The sequence below is a fragment of the Mya arenaria genome, chromosome 4 (assembly GCF_026914265.1).
Source record: "Mya arenaria isolate MELC-2E11 chromosome 4, ASM2691426v1".
In the NCBI taxonomy this organism is placed as follows: domain Eukaryota; kingdom Metazoa; phylum Mollusca; class Bivalvia; order Myida; family Myidae; genus Mya; species Mya arenaria.
In genome coordinates, this window is record NC_069125.1 from 54,371,185 (window position 1) to 54,380,621 (window position 9,437).

A 9,437-nucleotide genomic window follows, 5' to 3' on the forward strand; every position below is an offset into this window, starting at 1 on the left:
AAGGGAACAGAATGCTTGAATCGTGAATTGCTACAAACAGAAAACCTTTATCCATGCGAACGTTATGGCCGAGGTCTCCGTTTATCCTTTTAGTTATAAGTTACCAGAAATACTTTAATGGAATATTCATGCCATAAACTGTAAGCATTATGACGCATATTAAATAACACTTCAGGACAAAGCCTCAAAGGAGTGTGATCTCTATTCTAATAAAATAATACATTATTATACGGCAAATAAAGACATGTTACCGGTAATAATACAACTGAGCGGCAACATTAAATTAGAAAATTGTCGTAAACTGACATAAACTTGGTATCGGTGTGTTCAATGGATTGAAACTAACTAAATGAAGTACCACATAATATACAATTAATTATTCGCAGTTTTTTTTACATATTTTTCCATTAAAAAGATTACTAGGTATATCTACTTCATTATTATGGCTGATTGGCTAGTCGAAGTTATCACGTTATATTACCAAGTTAGGTATATAGGGTAAGCCTTCGTGGCACAGTGGTTACAACACTGAACTGCAATTTTGGCGACACCGTCTTTTTACAATTATGATATCAAAGAGTAAAACATTTTATTAAATAATTGTCCTGAGATTCCTTCTACAAATTATTTTTTTGGTGCCAATCTGCTGTATAGTCCCTTTAAAGTCTGCCCTTAAACTGTTCCTGGACCTATAAATATCACTGGTATTCTTTTTCAAGCCTAAAAAGTAACCTTTGGTAACCCGAAATTATAACGAAGTTGGTACACATTTACAATGCATGGTTATTCGTTTATTTATTCGAAATACAGCAATTTATTATACATTCTTTATTTATAAACATTACAAAATAATAACAATAAAAAAAAAAGATGTGCATTGACAAAATATTCATCAGAAAATATACATAGGTGAAAAATTCAATGAATGAACGAAATCTGACAATTTTCATATACCAACCGAAACATAATATTGACTGATCGATTTAGATTTTGAGATCAAATTACGCGTTTTGCATATTTATACTGCTTTAGTATTTTAAAAATGATTACAGTGCTACGTATACTGTATAGATCTACAGTGATTTTTATCATAAATAAAGTTTAAGTTGGGCATATGAAATCATAATCCCCGATGATAAGACGTCACGAATCTCACCGTTTCCATAGAATCATGCGTCTGCTTTGTGGGCTGAAATAAGATTTTAATTCTTAATGTTATTTAATGATTAACTATCGCTAAAACATTTCCAATACTTTGCAGGTTTGAACATCATTTTGTAGGCATATTTGGTTGACAAAAACACGCTTGTTGTATTGAAGTAAATGAGAAACAAAATTATCTTCGTGGTTAATACATGAATGATTGATAGCTGACCCAGGACCTCTTAGGAACCAACATCATTTTTTAACAATATAGAAGAGTAAAACATATAATTCTGTTGTCTAAACGCTCATCCATCTAGAGTCGATATTTGTCATAAGACACAGTGGTTTTACATGGTGTTATAGTTTTATCAAACATAAATTTATAAACTTCACAAGAATGAGTTCTTACATGAATAGTATGAAGACAAAAACAAACACATAATGCAATACCTAGAAAAAGGCAAATGTGAACTGTTTGTCTTACCTGAGAACGTGAGCGATGAAGAACATGAGGAGGATGAGGATGACGAGAACGAACGAGGCAGGTGCGAGGACGGAGTAGATTGCCAGGGTAATCTCGTTTTGGCCCTCGTCCGATTCTTCCGTAGAGGACTCAACATTTTCGTACACTGCCGTCGAGTTTCCATCCGTTTCAGGCACAAATGACATATCACAGTAAGATATGGATTAGTTCCAGATTAACTGAACTAAGTCCGTGTTCAGAAACACAGCCATTTTCAGCCACGTTTATTGTACCAAAGAACTTAAATAATGTTACCACGTTAATAAAACTACACTTATCTTCCCAGCTGAGGGTTTTACTAGGTGTTCTTCCGAAATTCGGTTATCGATAAAGTACACATCGTGATCTCCACCATGGATGGCAAAACCAGGGAGAATACAAATCATACTCAAAATTGGAAAATGTATTCCGAACATTTCATAAGAACTTCCAAATACTCATTTTTCCACGAGTACATCATATTATGACATTATATCACAAGAACATTTTACACTGGCAGCCACAACGACGCCTAAACGAGGAATGTTGGTCAGTCCGAGTATTAGAAGTTATTCCAATAACAGGCGAGCATAGATATCCGAACGCCTTGCGAATTTCCGATCACATCTGTTAAGAAAGTTTTGTACAGAAATTGTATTGAATACTAAATATGTGCCCATACACATCCGAAAGATCCTGCAGACAATCATTAAAGAATCTTGAACAAGTTGGAGAGACACGATTTTATTTTCTATGTCGGAATGAGTATAGTATATAGTGAATTATTCATATGAAATACGTCTACATAGTTTAAAGATATTGTTAAATACATATCTTATCCCGAATCAGAAAATTACAAGGAAACAATTAATTGGCAAACTGACGTAGATGTACGTCATGATATTAATGAATTAACCAGAAATATTAAATAGTCGTAAGAAGCTGTCAAAATTCACCGAAAAAATGCTGTGACACCTTGTATTGTCCATGGTCAGCCTAACACGCCTGGAATAAATTCTCTTATTGGGGTTTTAAATTATGAAAGTCAGCACTTTGTAGCAGTCATGGCCCGTGTTCTTCGAAAATTCGAAAAAAGAACTTTCTCAATTATAGACATAACTGGGTTCACAAGTATTTAATGTAAAAAGAAAGGAATTTATTTTTGTTCATCATCAATCATGATATTTTTTGGCTTTTTTTTACTATTTCACACCTTAAAGTGTTATTCTCTACCTCAAGAAGAGCATCATTAATGCATAAAACAAAACATTTTGATCAATTACTTCTGTACGTATATTTCTTGAATGAATTATCGAGTAAATATTTGAATATTTTCAAGAACCTGTAGCTGTTGTAAGGAAGGATCTTGACTTCAACAGAATCACGACCGCCAGGAAAAGAAAAAGGGACTCTTTTTTGCAAAATATTTACTCACCTTATAAAATAACGACATCCCACGACCATGTCTGTAAAATAGTGACCACCAAACAGAACCCACAAGTTTTTATTGTATATGTATCTGTAATGTAAACAAGTCCTTTGGTACAGCTATTGCTGTTGATACCACTACAACTACAACTATAAGTGATGATGAATTATAATTATTAATTATTTGAATTTGTGCTAAGTATACTCGACCAAAGATGTTTAGCACACGGCAGTTGTCAGGTGGTTACAAGTAATCCACTTTCGCTCTGTCTTCTGCTTTATTTGTATGGCCATTTCCCATTGGTTCTGACGACAAATGGAACCGTCAACAGATGTTAATGAAATGTTAGTGTTTAATCACATGTGCTAACTTGCTAACAGTAAAATATAGGTATCCCAAGAATAGCTTGGTAATTATTTGATGGAATATTTTCACACCAAATGATTAAATAAAGTTTGTCGTTGTCGTTGTGTTTTTCAAAGCGAATATGCTTATACTTTAGTCTTAGTAATATTGTGATTCCTCTGCATGGAATTAGGCAAAATAAACATTGATAGCCGGTCATGAATTCTCCGTTATGAAGATGAAAATGTGGTAATGCACTTATGTACTATTCCGTTCTGTTATTTTAGTCTTGTCTACTAGATCACACAAATGTGAATATGCCATTACTATGTATTTTTGTCTAGAAACAAAGCCTGTTTTCTACTTAAATGTATGAATAAATAATACACGTGTAAACTCTGTCATAAAGACATCCTAGGTACAAGCGTCATAGTGTATCAAACTAATGTCATGAAAAGCATTGCATTCAAGTCTACAGAACAACAAAACATTATGTATGGAAAAGGGCAGACTCTCAACGGCGTAATGTTTCTGTTTCACGTCCCTCCTTGGTACGAAATCACTCATGAGTTTCTTTTCATGAAACTTCCTCACGTTCATATTATACTTTATTCGTCAATTAGCTAACACATCACCATCAAACTTGAGAGCATACTATACAAATATCAGATCCCATGGAGGGTGATGGCATATAATGTTTACCGTCAACCGAGGCGTAATATCATCTATCCGTCCATTAAATATCAAATCAAATCAAACTAGAGAGTATACACACAAAAAGCAATGCAATAATTGTTTGTAGAAATAAGTATTTCATTATAAGTTTGGATTCTCGCATATGTTTGAACAGTAACGTTAATGGACAAGCCCGCCCCCGAAGTGTGTTTTAGTGATCATGTCTTTGCATATCAAAATGACTTCGTTTAACTTTTTGACTTTTACAACACTCAGGATGATAAAAAAATGCATTTATCGCTTTTACAAATATGAAACAAAAGGTCCATTTTAAATTTAGCGCGTAAAACATAATTACGAAATTTGCATTTTCTTTATACAAAAAATACCATATTGCTTTACATAATATTACTGTGCTCAGTTTAACTAAGAAATTATTAGTATATGATTGTTTTAATTAATCATACTAACACTGCTATTTTCATGAATAGCTAAACTAAATCAATTTGTAGCATGAACGATAATAAGACAATTGATATTGACAGATTAAATCGACAATTTTTCACTAAACAACATCGATAATTTTCATTGCAAAATGTTTGCATCACATTTATTTTAAAAGCTTGAGCTTTACTTTCTTAATGTGAAATTTCACTTGAAAATGTTCAGTAATTCGCCAAATATTTATCCAGCGTGAACCATCAGAAGAGTCGGGAATTAGCTCAGGCAACATAGTTTCCGTTCCGATATTTGATAAATGTATAAAGGGATAACAAATAAAATATGTAACATGTTTCTAGAAAATATATGTGTACATAGGTATATAAACTGTTTTCCAGATTCTGGAATACCTATACAATCAGTACATTTTGATTTCATTCCGACAGATCTAACATTCCAATGATATTTACTCTGAATGGCAAATTGCTTTTGTGTTTAAAGGAACATTAATCAAAGTCTGAAGAACAATTGTCCCGTTAATGTTCTTGGTATGATCAGTACATGGTATTCAATGAACATTCTCTCATGAGCGAATTCCAATAGTGGGCAATTAGGCGTTTTAGCTACTAAATCTTTTAAATCTAATTGATAACAGCTTTGGTCCCAAATTGCTACGAATAGAATGTTTTAACTCAGATTTATTATTTTGTGCGGTTTTTGGATGTATAAACATTTTGAATTCCAAAATGCATACAAGGATATAGAAAATTACATATACAAATTAAATAAAACAAATGTACCAAGCCATGCGGAATATCAACTAAAAAAACAGTAGCATGTGGTTGAAACAACTCGTCACACGTGTGACACCACTATACGGAAATATCTTATGTGAATTGTGTTACCATCTTGCAACGCTCAGAGAGCCCTACGAAACCTGTTTAAGTGAATTCTTACTGAATCTATGGATACCATTAGGACAATTGTGGTAATAGGTACAAAACATAAAATGGCCCGATATCAAATGAAGAGCATGTCTATATTAAGGAATCTTGTCCACAAATAAGCTGTTGCCTTCATATGACTATTGAGAAGATTCTATTTATAACATAACTCAATTACAGTCGAAATCTAGGCAAAGTTTCTTCAATACACTTCCTGTGTCATAGTGTACATTGTGTGCTATTAGGATGCTTCATCCGCAGGAAAGAAAATAGTCCGACATAAAAGCAAAATTAAAAACATAAATCATGTCTCAATTTTCAACCGATTTTTAAAGGATTTACTTAAAAACAACAAAAATACATATTTCAATCCATTTAAATCAAGCAAATCAATAAAAAGAGCAACGTCATAACTGCGTGACGTCAAAAGTAATCACACGAGTGTGTATACATGTATGTCATTTGGCGGTTGAAGTTTAAAAAGAACATAAGTCAGCGTCACAGTCGCTTTCAATAGTGCAAATTCGCTTTGTAGCTGGTCGATTACAGCGTGGATTTTGATGGATGTGCATAACAGCCCGTCAATGTTCTTGGAATTTTACAGGACATGCTATTCAATATATCATTTAGAATAAGATGCATCATGGGTCGTTTATTGCTTTGAAAGGAAAAGGATTATTTATTGATACGAACAAGACTGTTAACTAAATGGTTTGTGTATGTAAATGGTTATGGATGTAGTCTCAGATCACAATTTGTGATCTCGTTAATTTTCTATGCCATTGCAATATTAGGTTGCATTATATATACGAAAGGATGCAGTTAAGTGATTCTTATTAATAAGATCAAACATAGTATTCTATATCATTTAGAATACTTTAAAAATGGTATATTTCCAAAACTTTCCAAGTTTATAGCTATTTGCCTATAATTTTCGAACGCATCAGCAACAATTCCTGTTGAAACAAACAAATAAATTGATTATATACATTAAATTTGGCAGATTGTTTCCAAAGAAGACGGTTACATATAAGTATTAACTATAGCCATGCGAAGCGAAAACCTCAACCGAGTTGCAGCACCTTTTTCTATCCAGTAACGGACGGATTAACCGGTATGTATATGCTTGCTCCTAATTCGTGTCACTGTCCAGCTTGCCGCTGGTATGATTGGTCTATTTTTTATACAGATATTTATATATATATATATATATTTATTTATTTTCACTCGTCTTTGCCTTGAAGATTTCCTTGTAATGATCGGATCGCGTTGATTTAAATTACGTTTTTGTTCGTAACATGTTGCGTAGTGAGATGGCACAGTAAATATTGTGTAGGAAAGAGAAAACAAGAAATATAATCTTAAACAAGGCATATATATGCAAGACTCTAAGCGGAAATATTTCTTGAAAAAGCTCAACAGTTTAAACTTAAACACCTTATATGTCTTCATATTGATAAATAAAAATAAATTATCTTTAATTTATTGACACAAGAACCATATACAATAAGGCAACAAGGGATAACGATAAACAAGTATGTTATTTTAATATCTCCGTACAAATCAGGAAATATTATTGAATTGCATGTCTGTAAAAGAAAAAGTATATTTAAATCGTACATAGATTTGTTCTGAGGTTGGGTAATTTAAAAAAATGTTTGACCCACGGCAATTTTCTAGGCGGAGTTGATTAACATCCGTGTATTTAAATTACAACGCGATTCACGTTCATCCACTTAACAGGCCTCCTCTTAAACATGTCCATTACAATATAGAAACAATTTCTTTCACCAAACATACATTGAGAGTAACGCAATTATGTCTTTACTTATATAAAAGCAATTTAGTTAATGCTGTTTTTTTACATCAATTGTGAAGAAAGTTATGTTATCTTATTCTTAGTCACTCTCGTTGGCATGACGTTGCGCGAGAGTGTTGTCTTATGTTGTGGGGTGAACCGGTGAACCCGGTGAGTTCGGCTTGGTGACCAATAAAAAACTCACAAACTCGGAACAGAGAGAAGAAGTGTAATGATTGATTAGTTTTCAGATACAACTAAAACCCTTGTATTCAGATGCTACCAAAATTTAGATATTTTTTATACAATTTGTTAGTGTATAATATGGGACAAATATCGAATAATGCAACCTTTGCTTGAAATATCCATATTAAACATATTCAATATTTGTTTCTGTCAAATATGTCTTATCAAAGCGTCTGTGGTGTGGGATGAGACTGCATTTATCGTCATGTCATTTTCAAACGTGTTTAAATAAATGAAAATCCATTGATATGTCCTGAAGTAATGAAAGTGGTTATGGTTGATCAAAACATCATCTTCTCCATTGCATGTTACATCGGAAAGAGGGGGGAATATTTCGTTACATATATTCATGAAGCACTACTAATATGATTGAACAAAAGGAACTCTCTGGGTTTTTTACCCAGTAAGTACTCTTTAGATGAAACTTCTGGGGCATTTATACAACATATACATAAGATACATTGTACTATGTTTATAATTTGAATTTATTTGTATATACTCGACTAAAGGTGTTTGACACGTGGTCATCAAACACGCACAGTAATTGTGTTTTCTATTTGATATTTATACCTATTTCCCATTGTTTCGAACGAAATAAAAACCTATTACCCATATCAATAGAAAAATATTATTGAATACAATGTCTGAAGCATGCTATCATAGAACTTTATGTACATTCCTTGAATGTTTTTCACCTTTATTTCATGGAACATTTTCCAACTAAAGTTGCATTAATAACTTTGGCGCTGTCTTTGCCGTCGTATGTGTGTGTCTCCAGACAAATTGCCTTTATGTTTGTTTTAGTAGCTCGTATTTCATCTTTTCTTTATAAAAGAAGACAAATTCAACAATGACTGCCGGTCATTAATTCTATTTTATGAAGATCGTAAATGCGATAATGTTCTTTTTTGTATTTAATTTGTTTAATTCGGTACTTGCATTTTGTAGCAAATAATTCTTCTGCGAAAATGTCAACCTGCCTAAACAAAGCTCATTGTTTTATTTGAATGTATGTGTAACAGCAAAGATCATTATGTCACAAAGATACTCTTATTAAAATGAATTTGTATTTCAGGCTTTAATTATACAGAATAATAAAGGGTAGGATTAACTAAGTTTTTGAGTACGCTCCCATTATGTATCCCAACATTTATTATTATTGGAAAACTAAGAACCCCCAAGTCTAATATCTTCCATACAACAAAATTGGCATTTACGTTTCCCGTCCTCGACATAGTGTGCACAATACTCAAAAAAGATATGTAAATATGGTGTCAATGCATTTTTACTTATTTTCAGATTTATTGCGATTTCGTTCCGACATATCAAACAGGGATATCTCATGCTCTTCACTCTAAATATGAATATGGATCAACTCCAAAGTAACATAACAGAATGTCGGCTTCAATTAACTCATGTCTGGCAAAACATCTGTTCCTACGTCATGGCTCGTGGGGGACTATTAAATTTACTACGATTACAAATCTCAATTAGGTTTTAAGACATGTTTAAGGTCATCGCATGTTGAAAGTGAATAAAATCCCTCATAGCAAGTTATTAAAGTGCCTGCTTTAGACCGAAATCAATTCTTCTTTGATAATACCAAAATAACGTCAATCAATGGACCATGTTGTTTAAACAAATGCCCCAATATGGAATAAACGGTAATCTACTAATATTTTCTGATTTGTACAAATGATTAAATTTGGTTTCACTTTATTTAGGTAATTTTTAAGATGAAATCTTATTCAAGAAGCTATAAACCAGCAGTTAATAAAACAATAAAGTATCTCGAAAAGGAAAAGTAAATAGCATTTAACATGTCTGCTGTTTAAAAAGCCATGATGTTTTTTAAGGCAGCACCTAGAGTCGTTAGGCACCGCATTCATTGTTATCATGCATATACTTTAA